Genomic DNA, 21,571 nt, shown 5'->3' with positions numbered 1-21,571 from the left:
AATACCATATTTACTACACATTTTGTCATATAGATGAACCTCTGTATTTTCATTTACATGGGCTTTTACTTTAAATCAGCTCATTTCCAGGACTTAAGCTATCAGTTCTGTAAATCACAGATTGGAGAGGGAGGTTCTATTTCTTGTAAAGCGCATCCTCTAGTACATACATATTAACTATTAAAAGATATAAAGCATAACTCTGCAGGGGGAAAAATCATCACATGTCCCACTCAAGCCGTGTCCTGAGTCAGACACGGAAGATGTCATGGGGGGATTTACAAATGACCCCACTCGAACGATGCCAATTTCTGCCCCACTTGCCCTCTCTCCCACCAAATCCCAAATTACTCACCACAGAATCACATAAAGAGCAGAACGAAAGATATCGAACGAAGCCTGGGTCATTATCTTGTCTTTCTTGACAAGCAAGGCATGGCTTCTAAACTGCCTCAAGCAGTTTGAGATTTCTCTTCACTTTGCACATCAGATGGAGGCTTGAGAGATCCTAGGTGGAGGAAGATGCAGGATGTGGTGTGGGAGCCGTACTATAATGAACTAAGATCAGAAGAAAGTACTGCGCAAACAGGAACATTGACTTTGGGGGATCCGTGATGGATTCCTAGAAGGGAAGATGAAGAGAAAGCTTTGGAAGACTTGGGCTGCTACCCCCAACAGCTACAAAAGAAAAACTTTCCTTCAAGCGTACTTAAAAGTCACCCAAGTAGACTGCGTCCTGGAGCATAAAACAAGTCTCGATATATTTCGAAGGACTGAAATAATGTAGAATGCATTCTTTGACCACACAGTGTTAAAATAAAAGTTGATAATAAAAATAGATTGAGAGAATCCCCAACGTGTTTGGAAATTAGATAATACCTCTGAATAGCCCATGGGTCAGAGAAGAAATCGAAGGACGTTAGAAAATATTTTGAATGAAATGACAATGAAAACACAGCGTACCAAATTTGAAGAATGAAGTGGAAGATGTACTAAGGGGGAAGTTTATAGCTTTAAATGCTTATTATTAAAAAAACAAGGAAAGTGTAAAGTCAGTGATGTAAGCTTCTACATTGAGAAGCTAGAAAAAGAAGAGCAAAGTAAACCCAAATGAAATGGAAGGAAGAAAATCACAAATATAAGAGTAAAAATCAAAGTAGAACACAAAATATAGAGAAAATCAACAAAGCCAAAAGGTAGTTCTTTGAAAAGATTAATGAGATTTGTAATTTCTAGCAAGAGTGATCACACAAAACAGAGAAAACACAAATACTAATAAAATACTAAAAATGCAAGAGGGAGTATCACCACGGACATTACAGGTCCTGCAGACATTAAAATGATTTAAAAATTATAAATAATGTATGCCAACAAATTGCACAATGTAGATAAAATGGGTATGTTTTTTGAAGAAAAAACAACCCACAAATTTCCAAAACTGACCTAAAAAAGAAATAGTCTGAAGTCTCTAAGTTTCTAAGCTCTAAACTTGCTAAGAAATTGAATTTATAACTAAAATCTTCCCCATTTCAAAACCAAGAAAAACTCCTGACCTAAATGGCTTGGCTGTGAATTCCATCAGACATTTTAAAAAGAAATGACACCGGGGCGCCTGGGTGGCTCAGTCGTTAAGCATCTGCCTTCGGCTCAGGGCGTGATCCCAGAGTCCTGGGATCAAGCCCCACATCAGGCTCCTCCGCTGGGAGCCTACATCTCCCTCTCCAACTCCCCCTGCCTGTGTTCCCTCTCTCGCTGGCTGTCTCTCTCTCTCCGTCAAATAAATAAATAAAATCTTTTAAAAAAATAAAAAAGAAAAAAAAAGAAAAATAACACCAATCAACACAGTGTTTCAATATATTAGTAATCATAATCCAGCAATATAGTAAAAAAATAATACATCACGGATAAATGGTGTTTATCCTAGGGATGCAAGATTGGCTTAACATTCAAAAAATAAATCAGTGTAACTTACCATATCAATATAATAAAGGAGAAAATTGTATGGTCATCTCAATAGATGCAGAAAAAGCATTTGTCAAAATCCAATATATCCATTCATGATAAAGGAAGGAGATTTCTCAATCTGATAAAGGTTGTCTATGAAAATCGTATGACTGACATCTCATATAGTGATGAAATGGTGAAATAAATCCACAAATGTGCATTCAGTTGCTTTTTGATGAATAATTATGACAGTGGGGGAAAGGAAAGTCTTTTTTTTTTTTTTAAGATTTATTTATTTATTTTAGACAGAGAGCTTGGGCATGAGTGGGGGGAGGGATTCAGGAAGAGAGAGAGCTCAAGCAGACTCCACACTGAGTGTGGAGCCCTATGCAGGGCTTGATCTCACAACCCCATGATCACGACCTGAGCCAAAATCAAGAGTTGGACACAACTGACTAAGCCACCCAAGTGCCCTGAAAGGAAAGTCTTTCTAATAAATGTCGCTCGATCAACCAGATATCCATATAGAAGAAAAATACCTTGACCCATAGCTCACATTATACATAAAAAGTACTTAAATTTCAGACCTAAATAAAAGCTAAAACTGTAAACTTTTCAGAAGAAAATTTAGGAGGATACTGCTGTGATCCGAGAAAGCAGAATGCAAAAGGCATTTAGTGTACAATAAAAATAAGAAACTGGGGGCCTGGGTAGCTCAGTCAGTTAAGTGTTTGCCTTTGGCTCAAGTCATGATCTGAAGATCCTGAGATTGAGCCCCACATTGGGCTGTCTGCTCAGAGGGGAGTGTGCTTCTCCCTCTCCATCCTCTCTCTCTCTCTCTCTCTCACACACACACACAGGCACATATGCGTGCTCTCTCTCTCTCTAAAATAAAATCTTTTAAATAAATAAATAGATGGGACTCCATAAAAATTTTAAAAATTAAAAATTTTTCTCATTACAGACACTGTTAGAAAATGAATAAGGCAAGCCATAGATAGGGGAAAAAATATTTACTCTCTATGTACATCCCACAGAGCTCATATCCAGAATATATAAAGAACTCCTACAAATCAAAAATTAAAAAAAAAAGCACACAAAAGTGGAAATCAAGTTACACGCTTGATAAAATGTTACTCATGCTTGAAAGTATGTTACTCAGATGGCCACTAAGTAAGTGAAAACATGCTTACCATCGTTGACCATCAGAGACATGCAAACTAAAACTGTAATGATGTATCACTTCACACCAACTGAAGGGCTAAAATGAAAAAGACTGACGATACCAAGTGCTGGTAAGGTTACAGAGCAACTGAATCTCTTCTATACCACTGGCGGGAATGTAAAATTACAACCAGTGTGGAAAAGTGTTAGACAGTTTCTTATAAAGCGAAAAACATACACAAACCTTCCAATGCAGCAATTACACTCCTGGGTATTTGCTGTGATGAAATGTAAACATATACCCCCAAAAGTAATATTCGTATAAGAATGTTCATCGCAACTTTATTCATCGGAGCTAAACATCAGAAGCAATGCCAGTGTTCATCAACAAAGAATGGATAAATAAGTTATGGTATGTTCATAAAGTGGAATGCTACTCATTAATAAGGAATGAACTGGTAATACCTGGAACAAGGATGAATTGCCAAAATGTTATGTTGAACGAAAGAAGCCAGATGTAGAGGAATATACTGTATAATTCCATTTCTGTGACATTCAAGAAGAGGCAGAGCCAGTCTATGGAGTTAGAGACAAGAAAAATGGTTGCTTTTGTGAAGGGAGGCAGTCAATAGGAAAGGGATGCAGGGAGCATCTAGAGTTGTGACAATGTTTCCTATCTTGAACATTTGTCAAAATGTGTCAAACTATCACCCAAGATCTGTGTATTTTATTGCATGTCATTGTACCCTAGTTCAAAACAATTTTTGAAACCCTTCAAATTGAGATACCCAGCACAATTAACTACCAGCATTTACTGAGTTTTCATATTTAACTCCCGGACACAAATGCTGGTTATATCAGCCATAACTGTTGTTTATTGAACACTTACTCTATTTCTCCCCTAGGTGGTACACCCAAGCACTGAATCACACTTCATTCATTCATCCAACAAATATTTATTCAGTACCGACTAAGTGCCAGGCACTATTCTTGGTGCTTGGAATCTGTCTGTGAGCAAGAGAGAGACCAAAAAATAATTTCTGTACTCATGGGACTTGGATTCTAGTCTGCGTGTGCAGGAGGGTGGGGTGGGAGTCTGTGTTTTTTTGTGATGCGTGAGGAAAGCATTGGATTCTAGTTAACTGACATCTGGTATACCCTGTGGCCCACATCTCCATCAATGAGCTGGGCTCCGTCGTGCATCTGGGACACTGAACACGTGGGGGGTATTTTGTTTGTTTTTTACCTATAATGCTTTCCTGTCCCTGCACTTTCTTTTATCCATCTTTCAAGTTCTGGATTTTCTTTCCTTTTACAAATGCAAAGCCAACATGCAAATTACTTTTTCCCTATTCTTAATAGGAGATAGGGAACGTGGCCCTTTTCTGCCTTATGTCGTTTTATTTTGGGGTTATTTTTCAACCGTTTGAAGTTACACGACCTGAGGATCGCTCTGGAGCTGTGAAATCGTTCTCCTTGGTTGGATTTCACCAGTGCTGGGTCAGACTTGGCTCATGCCTGTGAATTTTCAGTGCTGCTTTCGGATCTAGCTCATTTGCCAGGGAGCCTGTTTACAGGGAGGGCACTGCCGCACAGGTGATGTTGCGTAAAAGAAAACTGCCCTTGATATCCTCCGTTCCAGCTACAGAAAATGCCCTTTTAATATTTTGTGTGTCCTCCTTCAAATTCCTGTTGAAATACAACAATTTCTCAAAAAGGCAGCTCAGGGAATTACCGCCGAATTGAGCTTAGAATGTGCAAATGCTTCCTGTAGTCGGTCTATTCTCTTGGCACTCAGGGGATCCAGTTCTTCAGAAATAATTCCTTGTGCTTCTATTTCAAGAAAGAGGAAGCCGTGGAGCAGGTAAATACCAGTCATGTTATCCTTAAACCTGCCTGCCGGCAGCATACAGGGTACAGAGGGTCATCAGAGGGGACCGCCTGTGGAAGGAGGGAGCTGTTATTCTGGGGCTCAAAGTTGACTTCTTTCTAACTCTGAGGTCACCCAGTGGCGTCACTGGGAGCAGCAGCGTGTAATGAGGGAATCTTGGAAATTGTGACAAGCCCTTGGAGGGGCCTTTGCTTTCTGCCAGGCCCTAGTGTGTGGCTGGCGTGAATTATTCTAGCGCCATGACCAACGCCTGCTTGTGTCCAGCAGCCATAGAACTCGGTGCTAAGCAGGCTTCCTCTTGCAAATCAGGACTCCCATGCTCTTTGCCTCTCCTTTTCTCCCGTGGTTTTGCTTTGCCCTGGAGCTTGGTGGGTCTTGGAGCAAGGCCTCCCAGAGATGTTTGAAAAGGCACAAGGCAATTGGCAGCCCAGGCCAGTACACCCAGTACTCCCTGGGCACCCACTCTATGGCCACCATTCTACCAGGCACTGGGGCTTATCAAAGGATGAGTAGGAAGCCCTCCTGCTCCTCAAGAGGCTCGTCACCAAGCCTTTGCTGCGGTGAGAAGGATGAACTTCAGCCCGTTGGGGTAGTCTCCAAGAGGACAGGGCCTTCAGAGTTGGGGTTTGAGTATAGACTGCATTTCTCTAAGTTGAATCATTTTCTCAGTAGCTACCTGAAAAAAAATGCTTTCGGAATAATTCTATATATCATTTTTGGGTTACACTAGCTTTAAAATGAAAATATGCATGTGTATATGCATGCACACATGTACACATACGTACAGACTAGCTTTAAAATGGAGCTAGAGAAAGAAAGAAAGAAAGAAAGAAAGAAAGAAAGAAAGAAAGAAAGAAAGAAAGGAAAGAAAAGAAAGAAAAGAGTCAAAGAAAGATTGTGAAAGCAGTTTTGAATTTTTTGACCTCAAGCATAAATAGGACAAAACCATACATATTAAAGTAATCCTCTTGTTTGCTAGAGAAGCAGTAATTAAGGATGGTAGCGATGCCCCAGAAGACATGAGAGAGACCCATCCTGTCTTTCCAAACCAAGAGTCCCGCTCCTGTACTGTGATGCCTCTGTCCCCGAATCCTCCTCCCAGTCTGTTTGCGTTCTCATTGGTGCCCTTGGTGTCAGCTGCCTTCCATACAGGATGGCTCCCAGATCCGTTGCACGAGCCCAGACCTCCCGACATCCACACTTGCTTGCAGAACACCCCCACGTGGAGACCCCACAGACCTCCAGCTTCCTCTTGTCTAAAGCCAAAATCATCAACTCCCCCTCTCAAATATGCTCATTCCTCTGTGTCCCAGCATAGACGTCTTCATTCTTACCGTCCCCGTAGCCCATGCCCTCATATCTGGCTGTCATCGGCTCATGCTGTGCTCCCTGATGTTCCTGTTCCTTTGAGCTTTTTTCCCATTTTTCCAAGGACACCCTTCCTGGGAAATCTCAAGTGGGTTGGGTCCTTTCCCACCTCATTGTTACAGACCTGTATACTAACTCCTAAGAGTGTTAACACTTTGCATTGTCATTGTTTGCTTGCGTATTTATCTTCACTTAGACCACGAGTCCCATCTGGGAAGAGGTCAGTTCCGTTCACGTTTCTTTAGTTCTGCCACAGGACTTCGTTTCTGGTGCCCAGAAGGGTCTCTGTACAATCATTGGTCATGATGACTTCAGACTTCAGGCACCATTCATTAAGAGCTACTCTGCACCAAGAGCTCTGGTGACAGTTTTACGTGCATGATCTCATTTTGTCGTTTCAACAGCTCATCTCAGGGAGGCGTTCTGATTCCTGCCTCACAAACAGAAAATCAGGTTAGTGACCGGTTTCAGATCCCCCCAGTTAGTAGGTGAAGGAAGCAGGATGTGAGTGGAGGTCCGCCTGACCCCAGAGGCTGCATTCCTAATCACTACGTCTTACGGAGAGCCTGGCAGTAGGACAGGGATATTTTAGAGGAGAAATTAAGAGAGTTCCTCCCACCCTTAGAATGACATCCACCTTCTTTTTCTCATGGGGGGACAACAGATTTCACCCGAAGCCAACTCACTGGAACTTGGGGATAAATACTTATCATACTTCAGAGGCCATGTCTTTTCTGGTCTATAGCAGTTCCATCTTCCAGGATCATACCCTGTCCCTTGTTTATTGTGCATAATGAAGGAGATGCCACTTAAGGAATTCCTGGTGCAGATGTGACACAGGAGGTCTTTGAGAAAGCTTAGACTGACATCTGGAATGTATAGTTCTGACACGGCATGTCTGCACGTGATCAGATCTAGGAAGGCTTTCACCAACCGTGTGTGCATGGGGTACAATTGTGACATGAGGTGATTTCTGATTGTAGATTGCTGTAACTCCCTCCCTTCTGGATCACTGTATTTTAATTACCCCTCCATGACTTCCCCACCACGTTTAGCCTAGAATGACTCAGGGAGTCTCAAGAACTCATGAGAATGTGCAGGAGATTTCTAGTGTGTGTTTGCTTATGTGTGTGAGTTTGTGTGTGATATCAGCAATCTGCAAACAGGTTTATCCTGTGAAAGGATTGAAGTATTTATGCAAGCATTGTACTTGGCTTCTGCACACACACATTCCAATGATTATGTGTAGGAAGTCATGGAAGAAAATGATAATTGAGAGACCAGTAGTAAATGACGAATTGGTAGAACAATTGTGTGCTTTGCTGAAAGGGAAGAGCCACGTTTACACCTTCTACAAGCAGGCGGAAGGACATTCTGGCTTCTCTTACGTGCTCACTTTGCTTGGAAGACAGTGGCAGCCCATTGAGGAAGCCATGAGCTCCGGCTGTGACTAGCACTGAGAGAAGACTGTTTTCAGGTTTTCACTTGTTCTCTTACCGTTCAATCTCTGGTACTCAATTGTCGAGACTCAGTATTTATAGATTGGATTTAAGACTCAATGGAAAGATCGGTTTTCATGAACTTCCCCACATGAAGAACATGTTTTGTTTTTTTTTTTTTAAAGATTTTATTTATTTATTTGACAGAGATAGAGACAGCCAGCGAGAGAGGGAACACAAGCAGGGGAGTGGGAGAGGAAGAAGCAGGCTCATAGCGGAGGAGCCTGATGTGGGGCTCGATCCCATAACGCCGGGATCACGCCCTGAGCCGAAGGCAGACGCTTAACCGCTGTGCCACCCAGGCGCCCCAAGAACATGTTTTAGTGTTGGTCATTCAGATGTAGTTTGTGGGGCTCCCTGTATCTGAGTCACGGGGAGAAAGGTGTGAAGGTCTTATCCCTCCTTCAAACCTATGGGATGATCATTTCCGATTTTGCTTTTTTCATAAGCTCTTCTCGTGATTCTCATGCCCCATAAAGATCTAGAACCATGGCTTTAGGGCATAGATTTACTCTTTGTGACTCTGAAATAATGGTCTCACCTACGTCATCCTGGTTATCAGAATTTTTTGCTTCTTAGTCTTTGTGCCTCTTTCTTCCTTTGGAATACAATGCTTAATGGCAAAGCTTAAGAGAAATGGTATGGGAGAAAAGGAAATGAGGAAATTGCCGTTTTGATGCATCTTGAGTAATCTCTGGTGAGTGAGATAGTACCCATGCCAAATAAGATGTTGTTTATGGATGTAGATCAGTTCCTGTCACCTGGTTGTCCTCCATAAATATTGTTATTAAATGATTTCTTTTTCTGTTAACGCTGTCCCCCATAAACAGAGATGGTTGGCTTTGGGGTATATAACCCTTATGCATTCACACGTGTATTCCATCAAACAAAATGTCCAGAATACCTGCTGGGTGCCTGTCATTGTGTAGGGTTGTGGTAACACATGGACCAGTCTCGAGGATACATAGAGTCTCGTAGGGCACCAGGAGATGCTCGTAACCACAAAATGGTGTGATATGTGCCGCAAAAGATGTTCTGATAGAACTCTACGGTATTTAGAGAAGATAGACATTATGCATAGGCAGAGGGATCGCGGGCGTCTGTACAGAGGACTTTGCATTTGGTCAAGGGTCAGAGCGTAAGCAGGGTCTGGACTTCCGAACACGTGTGGGAAGGCCGTTCCACGCAGAAGGAGCATTGTAAGCAAAAGCGCAGAAATAAGGAGTTCGATGTGTTTGAAACAGAGCTTGTGTGGTAGGCAGAATTCTAAGAATGGCCCCCAATTCCCATCACCCTCCTGTAACCCTCCCCCTTGGAGGGTGTGTGGATATGGTGAGATACGTGATTGTTACGTTAAGGAGCAGAAGGGGTTGTCTGCTGACTTTGAGTTAATCAAGAGGGAAACGATCAGGCTGGGCCTGATGTCATCACATGAGCCTTTTAAAAGTAGAGACTTTTCTGCAGCTAATGGCAGAAGAGGCCAGACAGGGGCGCCTGGGGGGCACAGTCTGTTCCGCATCTGCCTTTGGCTCAGGTCATGATCCCAAGGTCCTGGGATCGAGTTCCAGGTAGGGCTTTCTGTTCAGCGGGGAGCCTGCTTCTCCCTCTCCCTCTGTCTGCCGCTCCCCTGCTTGTGCTTGCTCTCTCTCTCTCTCTCTCTCTCTCTATCAAATAAATAAATAAAATCTTAAAAAGAAGAAGAAGAGGCCAGACAGATTCGAGCACGGGAAAGATTTAACTGCTAGGCTTGAGGATGGAGGGGCCACGTGACAAGGCATGTGAGAGGCCACTGGGAGCTGAGTTTTGCCCCTGGCCAACAGCCAGCAAGGCAGCAAGGACTTCACTGCTATGGCTCTCAAGGAGCTGGACTCAGCCAATGACCTGAAAGAGTCTGGAAGTGGATTCTCCCCAGATCCTACAGCCATGAGCCCGAGCTGGCCAACACCTTGATTTCGGCCTTGTGAGACCCCGAGCAGAGAACCCAGCCTGCGGGCCTGTGGAACTGTGAGGTGTTGTTAAAGGGGTGCTGTTCCAGGCGGCGACTTGGAAGCCATTTGTTACAAGACAACAGAAAGTGAATATGGATTGTTGGGAGGAAACAATGGGAAGGAAGGGCCATGCTGCTATGTGAATTCTAGGCTACGGGATTTGATTCACTAGTCGTTGGGGCGCCATTGAAGAAGGAGAAGAAAACAAACATAATAAGTACTGCTAGCTAACATTTGCTTAGCACTGAGGCGGCTCCGTGCAGGTGCTGAGCATTCAAGTATAGCAGCTCGTCTAGTCCTCACACAGACACTGCAATCCAGGTGCCAGGACCTTCTTTTATAAACTAGGGAATGAGTCGCAGACAAATTCACGGACTGTGCAGGGTCACAGAGCTGGGGTGTCAGGCCTGCGGCCCACGCTCATAGATGCAAACTCCAGTGCTGCTTTAAAAATGCAATGGTGATTGGCAGGAATCTTTGGGAAAATTTCTCAGGGGCTCTTTAAGTAGCTCAGGTTAAAGGGGAGTGTAAGGTATGAAAAGGGGCAGTGGCCGTGAGATCTGAGAAGGGAATTCCTTTCCTCAGAAGGGAATTGGAAGGGTGTGGCCTTCACTGGCTGATTCTGCTGAGAGCAGAATCAGTCAGATTTAAAAAAAAAAAAAAATTAGGCATGGGTCTGTGCTTAGGCATTTCTGGATTGAGTATTTCCAGAAGAAATCTGTCACGTCCAAAAATGACATCGTTCGTCTTTCTTCTCTCCCTACCCCCCCCCCACTTCTCTTTCTCTCTCTTTCCTTTTTCCTCCCCACCCCACATCTAAAGTCAAGGGCCCGTTGGTAAAGTGGGTTTGGTGATATCGCAACCTTAGCAGAGTCTGTGTGGGATTGAACTTGTTTCCTTATGTAAAGATCATTAAGTTTTTCCGATGATGCGAGCCTTAGGGAGAGTTAAGCTATTGCGGAAGATTTAAAATGATCATCTGACTTCCCTAGAGTCATGCATCGTGACTATTTTAAATACCCCCACAGTACAATATGTTCGGTCACAGTGGGGAAGATAGAGTAGGTCTCCAGAAAATTACCACTTCAAACTGGAGTCAGTGGTACCATCTCCTTGTGCGTGTTTGCCTGTGTGTGTGTGTGCATTTCTTTCTTGCATTGGTTTTCTCTCTCTCTCTCTCTCTCTCTCTTGCATTTGTAACATCAAACCAACTCCCAAAAGAATAGCAGTTAAACCAGTGCTGTCCTGCAAGACAACATTCTTAAAGTTTTCTCGATTCCAGAAGTTAGAAAAAAAAAAAAACAGTTCACAGACGAACTATCTCCATGGGAACATGCGTTGAGGGGATGTTAATCATAAGGGTGTTTGGTGATGATGATGGGTGATGTTGGCTGATGTGAGGGTCATGATGGTAGCAGGTGCCAGCAGTTGAGCTCCTATAATATGCATGTCTAGTGCTCAGAACACCAACTGGCACACAGTAGATGGTCAGTAAATGCCAGTTTTGATTACAATTGGAGTTCGATGTCATAGGAGAGAAATTGGAAGCTACATAGGATAAGTGATTTGCCCAAGGAGACGGTGGTGAAGGCAGAATTGGAATCCCAGAAGTATCTTTCTCTCAAGAGAGCCAGAGTCAACCATGATGTCATCTGTATTATCCATGTCTACAGAACTCATAAACCCAACTTGATAAGCTCTCTGAGGGTGTTGGGGGCATGATTAAGCTGACAGATGGTATAAATGTAAGACAAAAGCTGTACCCTTGATAGTGTGCCATTGCCATCAATTATGAAAATGAGTGAATAGATTATTTAAATGATCTCAGATGAGTGAATTATTCAGAGAGCCTCTCAGTCAGAAGTATTTCTAGAAACTCCTGAAGAGACGGATGAAAACCATTTTTATTTTCCGACAGGGTCATCAACTCATCTTTGCATAGATGAATGCAAAGCCCTGGGCTCCTCTGACAGAAGGGGGAAGAGAGGAAGAGAGGAGAGGGAGAATGAGAAGGAGAACAGCAGGGTTTCAGCCCGACACTGCAGAACATAGAATGAGCCTCCCATGCATCATATAGGAGAGAGCTTTTTTCTAACGGTGTTCTTTGGGCTGTAGATTCTTTCAGAGTGCCACAGTGGTCTGTGAGTGGTTCGGGGTTAATAAGACAGGATCCAGCTTTAACCAGAGATGGTAGTGCTCTGATTGGTATATTGGTGTTCCAAGTGAGTTCTCATTTGGGGAAAAGATAGAATATTTCTAAAACAAATTTGAAAATGAGTAGACGAAGATCGACTCTAGTGGTCCTCTGAATATAACACAAACCTTACAATATTGGCTTTCATATTTACAATTTAATTTTAGCTACAGGATGATCCTGTGAAGTCAGTGGCACTCTCTGATTTTTGAGTCGGGAATACTTGGAGATATTCAGTGACATTCTTTATCAATAGCTGATAAAAGATTCAAATTTAGGTCTTAGGAGTTTCCACGTCTGGTGCTCATTTCATGTTTTGTACAGTTTTTAGGGTGGATGATGGCAATTTGTACAAAGGGCCAAGAGATCCTTGGGCTGGTATCTGCCTTGGAAGCTGGGTGTAGGGAAGAAATGACAATACCTAGTCCGTTACGTAGATTCAAATCCTACTCTTTGGGATAAAGTAACTACTAACTACGTGTGTCTGATATGATTGAACTATTTGTCCATCCATGTATTCACCCATCCATCCATCCATCCATCCAGTCATCCAGTGTTCAGTCATCTAATAAACCATCTGTCCGTCCATCCATCAACCCATCTGACAAACCATCTTTCGTCCATTCATGTGGGTCATCTACTGTTGAAGCCACCCACTTACCCCTACTGATCTGTTTGCCAGGTAGTTACCGATTACCTACCAGTGCCAAGCCTGTGGTAGGTATGGGTGAAGCAGAGATGAATAATACAATGTCCCTGCCTTCAGGAACCTCACAGTCTAGTGGGAGAGACAGAGAAATGAACTTCTTTTATTTTTAGAGAGAGAGAAAAAGAAAGAGGGGAGTGGGGTGGGGAGTAGCAGAGGGAGGAGAGAGAGAATCTTAAGTAGGCTCCATGCCCAGCACAAAGCCTGACATGGGGCTTGATCTCATGATCCTGAGATCATGACCTGAGCCGAAATCAAGAGTCAAATGCTCAACGGACTGAGCCACCCAGGCACCCCACAATGAACTTTTTATTACAACAGAGTAAGACGAGTGCTAATAGAGGCAAGCCTCGGGCACTGCAGGACATCTCCCCAGTCTGACTGTTAGGAAAGCAACAAACAAAGGCTTCCTGAAAGAGCTAACACATGTCCTGAGTCCTAAAGGATGAAGAAGAGTTACCCAAGGGACATGGGTCGTCTGACCCACTCTATGAACTGAATCACAAACCTTAGAAGCTCCTCCTGTTTTTCTCATTTCATGGTTTGTCTGGTTTGGCAGCAGCTGGATTGCTTGTCCCCCCACCCCCTGTCCCACCTACAACTACCAGATCTCAGTGGTTTGTTGTTCGGACCTGCTCTTGACTTTCTCAGCATTGCCTCTGTTGGTTTCTCTTATTCTCCCATGTGCACGCTGTTGGTGCGGACAGGAATGACATTTGTCTGTTAGAAAAGAGAAAGAACAGTGAAGGGCTCTGCCCCAGCAATCTGCTTCTGGCTACAAGTGGCTATGTCGGGCTGCATTCTGTCGTTGTGGTGTGGTTTTCTCATCTGTGCCATTGGCAGCAGAAGCCGCGCTCCCCACTACGCTGTTGTCCTTGGCGTTGGAGCCTGGGTGGGCCAGAGGGAGAGGCAGAGCTGGAGAGGGATTTGAATATTCCCAGCGTCGATCTCTAAGCTGCGGAAGACTTCGGGTGCTTTCAGACTCTGAAGACAAAGAAATGGGCTGCCTGTGCGTTGAGATAACTCCCCACCTTGTACAAAAATAATTAATAATTAAAAAATAATTCTCGTATCCTGGCTATAGCCTAGGGGCTTTGTATTCATTACTTTGATTCTTTTTTAACAGATATTCAACATGAGTACTATCAGCCTTCCCCCTAGTTTATATCTAAAGAAACTGAGGCTCTGTGAGGATTGGTGAGTTGCTCAAGGTTAGAGAGTAAGTAAATGGCAACTTCTAGACTCTGGCTCATGCCTGTTAGATGCTAAAGTCCATACGATTTCATCGACACCATATGGTTAGAGATGGAGGTTCTTTGTACATTGGTAGTGAAGGTTGTCATTGCTTTAATTATGACAAGCTACATTGGGAGTCCCCCATCCCTTCATGGTTGACATGCTTCCAATGTTTGCAAGAAGGGCTGTTACAGGTACAAGATTCCCTGCTGGACCAGGCGTCTTCCTGAGCTTCACCCAGAGCATCCCACTGAGCCACATGCAAATCTGCCACATAATCAGTCTCTTGCATCTTTGTGCAAAACCAGCCAGCATCCCTCTGCAAACCCGAAGATGTAAATTCCCCCCGCCTCCTGCAGCGTGCGGCTCGTTCAGTCCTCATTACTCCACCATACGGTTCCTTATCTATAGCCACTGTCTTTTGAAAATGTGTTTTAAAACTCATCACAATCACATCTAGAGAGTTCTCAGAGTCTATTTTCCTTCCATTTGAATTATAATTCTGCAAATTAGAAAGACTGAATGGACCTGTTTGAGAAGGAAGGAGGTAGGGGCTGAACCATCTTGGTTTCTCTCAGTGTGCAAATAAAGACTCCATTGGAAATGCATATGAGAGAAAAATCTGAAACTGAGAAAAGACTACATAATCAACTTTTATTCCCTTGAAGGGAATTGTAGAGTGATGTGAAGAAGCCAGTGGCCTCTCTCTTATGTTGTGTTTAATTTTCACATTGAAACGGACAGTCTGAGTTGGAAGAATCCTGATTCTTCACATCATTTCTCACTGTGTTCGCCTCCATGTGCGCCAGCAGATTATAGCTGATGGTATATATTTTTCTTTCCATGATTAGAGTGTGTTTGAAGAAAATAGGACAGGCAGATATAAGGTAGAAAAGGAGGGCAAGAATCAGATTTGGACATCAGCTCCCAAAAAGCACCAGTTTTGTAGGGAGAGCAGGAACATTTGCGTCCTTTTAACAGGTGAGGACATGGAGATTCAGGCAAAATAAGAGACTTGTTCAAGGCTTCTCAGCAAAGACTGAACACATAGCTCTCCCCAAATAGCATTTGAGTTGGTAACTTGAATCATCACAGCAAGATTTGAATTTCATTACCAAAATGACATCCTAGGCTTTGCATTCAGAGATTGTCGTCTCTTTGAAAATGGATGAGCCTTCAAAAAATATGGAACACTCATCAAGTTATCCTATAAATCAATCAGGACAGAAGTTGGAGACAAAGATGTATCTAATCCAGAGCCCCAAATCCTAAATCATTGTCAAAAGATAGGGGAGTGGTCCATGCAAAGAGAAGTCAGCACCATGGTCAGCAGAAAGGGACTAGGGCTCTCTTAACATTCCTGCTTCTTGGAGCCTGGCACTGGTTAGCCACTGAGACATTCAGGAGAGGGCGTTTGATCAACTCTATAGGTTTGAGTTTGGCCACGGGTAACACTTAGTTCTGAGACCCAAACCAACCCTGAAAAGTTGTCATTCTTTGTATTTCTCAGATTATCAGTGTCTCCATCAGTCAGACGGAGCTAATAATGTCATCCACCCCACAGGCTTCCTGTGATGATATTGATGCTACCATTTATTAAATGCTTCCTGTGACCAGAAAGAGCTTTTAGGTACTCTTAATTCACACATAAATTCTATGAGATTGCTACTATTATCCCCATCTCATAAACGAGAAAAGTAAAGAATATAGAGGACAAGGTAATTGGAAGATTCTGACCTGGATTTGAACCTCCATTTGTCTGATTCTGAAACTCACGCTCTGACCACTAAGTTCTGTTGTTTTTCTCAGCCGAATTCTACAGCGCAGGTGGCATCATCCTGTGTCGTGAGAGGAAGGGGATTCAAGTGGGAAAAGCACAAAGTTTAGTTCCAAACAGTGAAAACAAAAAGCCTAACAATGCACATTGACCATGACGTAGGCTCTGAGCCAACCATACTACATATGTTATCACATTTTCTGTTCTCTAGAACCCTAATAAGTACTATAATTATTTTTATTTTATAGATGAGGATGTTGAGGAGCACAGAAGTAATTCATTGGAACATGGTCACCCAGGCACTTCATAACTTGTGGGGATTATAAATAACATATGTAAAGCATCTAGCATAGGGCCTGCTATACAGTAAAAAGAGTTTAATAAATGGGAATATTATGCAAAGTGCAATACAGATTTTTAAATGGCAATTACAGGACATTTTTTCCCCTGCATTTTGAGTGGATTTCTAGAAGCCTATTGCTAGCATTCTCTTTTCTCAGAGGAGCTGGGCCCAGACTTTGAAGATGAACATATTTAAGCATCACTGTCCACTCTGTTTTCTCTTCGTGTCCCCCAGAAGGAGATGAATACCAAAACATACAATCACACAGGTCCTGGGCCAGCGGCCGGAAAACTGCCTCCAGTCCTTTCACATACGTGCTGAACTTTCTGGTCCACGTTCCTTGAATGAACATTAGTTTACCACTCTGAAAAAATTGTAATACTATCTCCTTCCCTTTATGTGACCATCCACCGTAAGACTCGAACGGAGTGAGACAATAAACAGCAACTGGTAGCCCATGAAAGGCTATGCAAACTTGGGACTTTATGTTACTATTCTCGTAATGACACACAGCACTCCAGCCAGGATGCTTTCCCAAGTGTGCCTGTTATCTGAAGTTTCCTTTTTCTGTTTCTTTTCTCTTTTTTTTCCCCCCGATACAGCTTCTTAGCCAGTGGAACACTAACAAGTGTATTCATAAGGTTGCGCTTCTTGGCATAAGGATCCAAGAAGGCTTGGGTTATATTTATAGTTATGAAATTAATAGTATGGATTAATTGTTCAGAACCTCAAACTAGCAAGTGGAATTAAAAATAATTGTCAGGCCTTTGAATTTATGGAGAGAGCTAAAATAACAGCAGGCTGCTTTTGGCAGGACCTTCTTCTCTGTGCACAGAATTATATTAATAGGGTCATATCAGTTCCATCTAAAATAGAAAGCAGTAAGGGAAGGGCATATCTGTCTTCCCGTAGGGGGAAAAGAGCAAATGCATTTCCTAAGTGTCATCTCAGGAAATAAGAGTTCTGATAAAATCAGCGCCTTGCTCTTCCCTGTTCTGGAGTTCCATCCAGGGGTTAACTTCAGCCTCAGAAAGATGTGAGCACTGTGGGTGGGATGGCGCTAATCGTGACCGAGTAGCTGTGACGGGCCAGGCTGGGAGGTGAATTAATGCAAGCCTCATCAGAGCCCGGTGTATAATAAAACACCTAATACTGGTTGAGCTATGACCATGTGACAAAAGGGATAATAAAGGCTTTATAGGCATTATTTTTTTTTAAATTCTTACAGTAATCATAGGATGCAGTTACTCATATTATGCCCACTTTACAGAGGAGGAAGCTAAGGCCCAGGAAGGTAAGCTTATCCAAGGCCACACAGCCAGCAAGCAGGAGAGCTGGTTTTCACATTCAGCCAACTCTAGAATCCACGTTACTCTCGGTACATTTTACCAGAAGAGACCGAAGGAAGTTGGTAATGGATTACAGGAAGATCATTTATAGTGGTCATGCTGATACATTTATTTATTCAAGTGCTTACATAATAAACACTTATGTGTCTGCTCTGTAAGAGGCTCTGGGCTAGGTGTAAGGGACACGAAGGCAGAGAGTGGGAAAGGGTTTTCTTTGCAGGGTGAATAGTAGGTGTTGATTGCTACCAAGGGGAGCTGGATGTACTCAGAAGGCTACGATTAGTTCTATAGGATTGGAGAGTTGATTTGGGGGGGGCAGGGGTGGAACGGGGATTGGTTGTCAGAAATGAGGTTAGCGTGAATGCAGCCAGAGACAGAGACCTGGGAACGGGCCTGGTTGTTTAGACTGTGGCTAGGCGTTTCCCCTTGATTCCAAGTGTAGCGAGAAGCCATAAAAAGGCTCGAAGGGGGAGAGCGGACCGATCACATATGAAGAGATATTTAGAGTGCTGGCCTGGGCTGCTGTGTGGGGATAGGCTGAGAGGCCTCTCCCGGGCAGGGAGACTATTCTGGAGGCTGTGGCAGAAACCAGTGAGTTGTGAAGGCCGGGACAGAGTGGTGATCTTGAGGTAGGAAAGAAGTGGACAAGGAAAAATACTCAAACGTTAAAACTATCCAGGACTGACAATTGATTTAATATATGTAGGGGTGCAGGGAGACAGATGAATTAAGGAGTATTTGCAGGGTTGGGAGTTCCAGAACTCCTACTTGGCCTAGGGGAGAGAAGTTATGCTTTTTTTATTTTTTTTAAATTGAAGGTAAGATGGTGAGTTCTACTCTAAGTCTGTTGAATTTGGGTTTTCTAGAGGCAGTTGAAAGTCGCTGGGGGAAGACAGATGTGAGGATGGTCAACATAGAGATGATACTTGAAGTGTGGGCAGTAGGAGAAGGCTGAGCTTGGGGGCCTGAGGCCAAGAGGGAGGGGGCAGGAGATGAAAAATGTGCAGAGAAAGGGGAGCTTGTATTTCGGCAAAGCCAGAGAAGTCAGAAAGGTGGGAAATAGCCTGGAAAGTGTAGGTTATGACAGTCTAGGGCGAGGAGACTCTCAGAAGATGGGAGGGGCTGTCAGTGTCCCATGTGATGTATCTGCTGGATTTGGTGGTGAGAAAGCCACTGGTGGTCTTGGTTGCATAAGACGACTGTGTGCAGAGCACAAATGATGGTGTTAGGCTAGAGGAGACAGACCTCTTTCATTACTGAAGGAGAGAAGAAGGAAGGCATGTGTCCAGAGGCAGGTAAGTCTGTGGCCTATGTGGGTTGTCCACAAGACTTTATGAAACAAGAGACAGAGACATCATCTGGGAGTGAGGATGGAGCTGGCGGGGCTGTAGTCTCGTGGGCAGGTGTGAAGGTTTGAAATAGTTTCTAGGGAATGGAATAGGAAAGGAGAGCAGGATTTGGGGCCAGAGAGGGAGTCCTTGCATTTGAAATGATACTGATCTCTGTGGTTATGTGATGATCTCCACCTCTACTCGCTGGTTTACGGGTGAGGCAGTGGTTGGATTGATGACCTGGGGGTGATGCCAGGAGGGTGTGACAGGAGGACACAGCGGGGGTGGGATAATTATGGGTATGGCAAAACATCGAGGGATGTGATGGACGAAGAGGTGCAGGTTGGAACAGGGAGGAAGTGAAGGCATGAGTGAGTAGACCAACTGGGGAAAAATAGAGTGCCCTAGGGACGCGTGGCTAGAGGAGTGTGGGGGAAGAGATGTGAGGGTAGCCGAGTGAGAGCACTGTGGATTACCTAAATGTAAAATCATTGAAATCAAGCAATTCTAAGTGAATTTCCCCCCCATGAGGAAGGATGCTAAAGTGGACTGGAAGGGGACAATGTAGAGAAGGTAAAAAACTGACCTCTAATTGTATCCACGTAGTTTGCCAAGGATGAAAGTATTTATGAAGGAAATGATACAATTATTTGGAAATAGGACAGTTCCAAAAGATTTTGCGAATGGTAAATACCAGCCGTACATGGATAAAGTCACCATATTATCCCTGGGTGTTGAGTAAATCACTTGGGGACCCCAAGGTCAATTGGCCATTTGAACTCATATGCATCCAAATTCTAAGGATATGTAGTTGAGCCCAACATCCAGGGACTTCTTTAGGCTCGTCCTGATGTATCCCTTTATCCCTCTTTCCCTCTCACCCCCTTTGTATATCCTATGTCTTTTATCCAATTCAGGCAACTTCCTTTCATCCAATTTGTTGACCTTCCTTCAACACACATGTCCATTGGCTCAACTGTGATGCTTTTGTCCATGCAATTCATTCATCCTAGAAGTTACTTCTCTCCATTCTGGTTTTCCCACCTCTGTGCCCCTTCTGCAACCCACCCCCTTCCCAGTTGCCCCTCCGTCTATAATTTCTCACCCCTCCCACCAGCTTTACTCTCACATTCCTGAGGCCCGCCCCCTACCAATTTATTGCACCTTTCCACCTCTGGCCCTTGTCATTCTCTATTTTATGTTATAACTGATTCCATGGGCCTTGTATTTCATTTTTCTGGTAACTGAATGGGTCCCTTAGAGACAGGAACTCAGATCAGGGGTTGGCAAACATTTTCTGTAAAGGGCAGCTAGTAAACATCGTAGGCTTTGTGGGCCACTTGCCTAGACGGCAAGTACTCAGTTCTGCTGTCTTAGTGTGAACGTGACCTTAACACATAAGGAGATGAGCACGGCTGTGTTCCAATCAAACTTTATTTATGGGCACAAATTCAAATCTCGTACAATTTTCACGTGTGACAGCATACGATTCTTTTGATTTTTTTTCAACCACTTAAAAATGTAAAATCCATTCTTAGGTCATGGGCTGTATAAGCACCTGGCGCTGCAGTTTGCTGACCCCCGGCGTTGAATCTACTTGCTGCTGTATCACCAGTGTTAGAACCATTTATGGCACACAGTAGGCACTCAGTAAATGTTTCTTGAATGAATTCACCCATGAATCCACGTAATCCAACCCTAAGTGGCTGAAAGCCTTAGAGACTAGCTTTGCCTACTGGTTTTTAATGCTCAGAGTCATTGGAAACAGTTTGTGGAGATCTTGAAAAGCTTTGGTTTCACTGAGGTGACACAGCTCATAAGCAAGGTAGTTGAACTTGAACTTGGGTCCTCTGACCCCAAGAGTCTTTTAAACTATGAGTTTGCCAGTGTAATTCAACAGGAAATGCCGAGTAGCTGCCTGGTTGGTCACCAGGATCTGAATTTTGTCCCAGTAACGACAACGCTCTGGAATAGTTCATTAGTGTCCAAGATGAGGATAATTGGTTTGGGTGAAATTGGATTGATAGGAGAGGGTTGCTCAGACTCAGCGTTCTGAAATAGCGAGTCTCATCTAGGCCATCCCAAGGGGATCCTCGTCTCCCCCCCCCCCCCTGCCTCCTACTAAGCATGTTTTTAATAGTGGGCAAAGCTGTGGATAAGCCTATTACTGTTTCCTCACCATTAAATCTTCTGTTGCCTTTAGTATTTCAAAGGATCCTCTCGCTGGAATACTTGAGGGCTCAGACAAGCCTGGAGCAAAGTAGTTTGGGGTCTGAGCTGAGCAAAGAAAAACGATTGTCAAAACGCCGTCTTACCTACGGAGAATTGGAACTGTGATCAGTGCATTTCATCAGAGGGATGGAGCTCACCCCCACACACAGGGGCTTTGGTTAGTGTCCCCCTAATAACCAACAGGGCCTCAGGCACCAACCCGTGGCTCACCCAACCCGTGGCTCAACCCGTGGAGGAAACCGTCCAGCTCAAAGATTTAAATTTATTATTTTGCCCCAGATTCGGAAGAACACATGCCCATCAGAGACGCAACACCAAGTTCTGAGCACCCCACTTTGACAACCCAGGAACTTCACGGGTGAGGGGATGAAATGCTTTGCAGCTTAATCAATACCCTCAGGTCTTTTAACCTTGTTTTAAAACTCTGCAGACACTGTCGATGAGGTTAACTTCGTTCAGGGCCGCGATCCAAATGGAATTGGCTTTTTTACATAATGCTGAGTGAGGAAATCCATCAGCTTTTGGCCTGTTCCATCCCTCAAGTCAGGC

At 43.7% G+C, this 21,571-nt stretch overlaps 1 protein-coding gene across 1 annotated transcript in view; it reads left to right on the top strand.

The window, feature by feature from the left end:
* GRIN2A (glutamate ionotropic receptor NMDA type subunit 2A) overlaps nt 1-21,571 on the top strand; it is a 359,508-nt gene that overhangs the window by 249,698 nt on the left and 88,239 nt on the right. The window lies entirely within an intron of this gene.

This window comes from Ursus arctos, unplaced genomic scaffold (genome assembly GCF_023065955.2).
Source record: "Ursus arctos isolate Adak ecotype North America unplaced genomic scaffold, UrsArc2.0 scaffold_2, whole genome shotgun sequence".
Lineage (NCBI taxonomy): Eukaryota > Metazoa > Chordata > Mammalia > Carnivora > Ursidae > Ursus > Ursus arctos.
The sequence above is the reverse complement of the archived record's forward strand: the minus strand, read 5'-3'. Positions and strand labels throughout refer to the sequence as shown.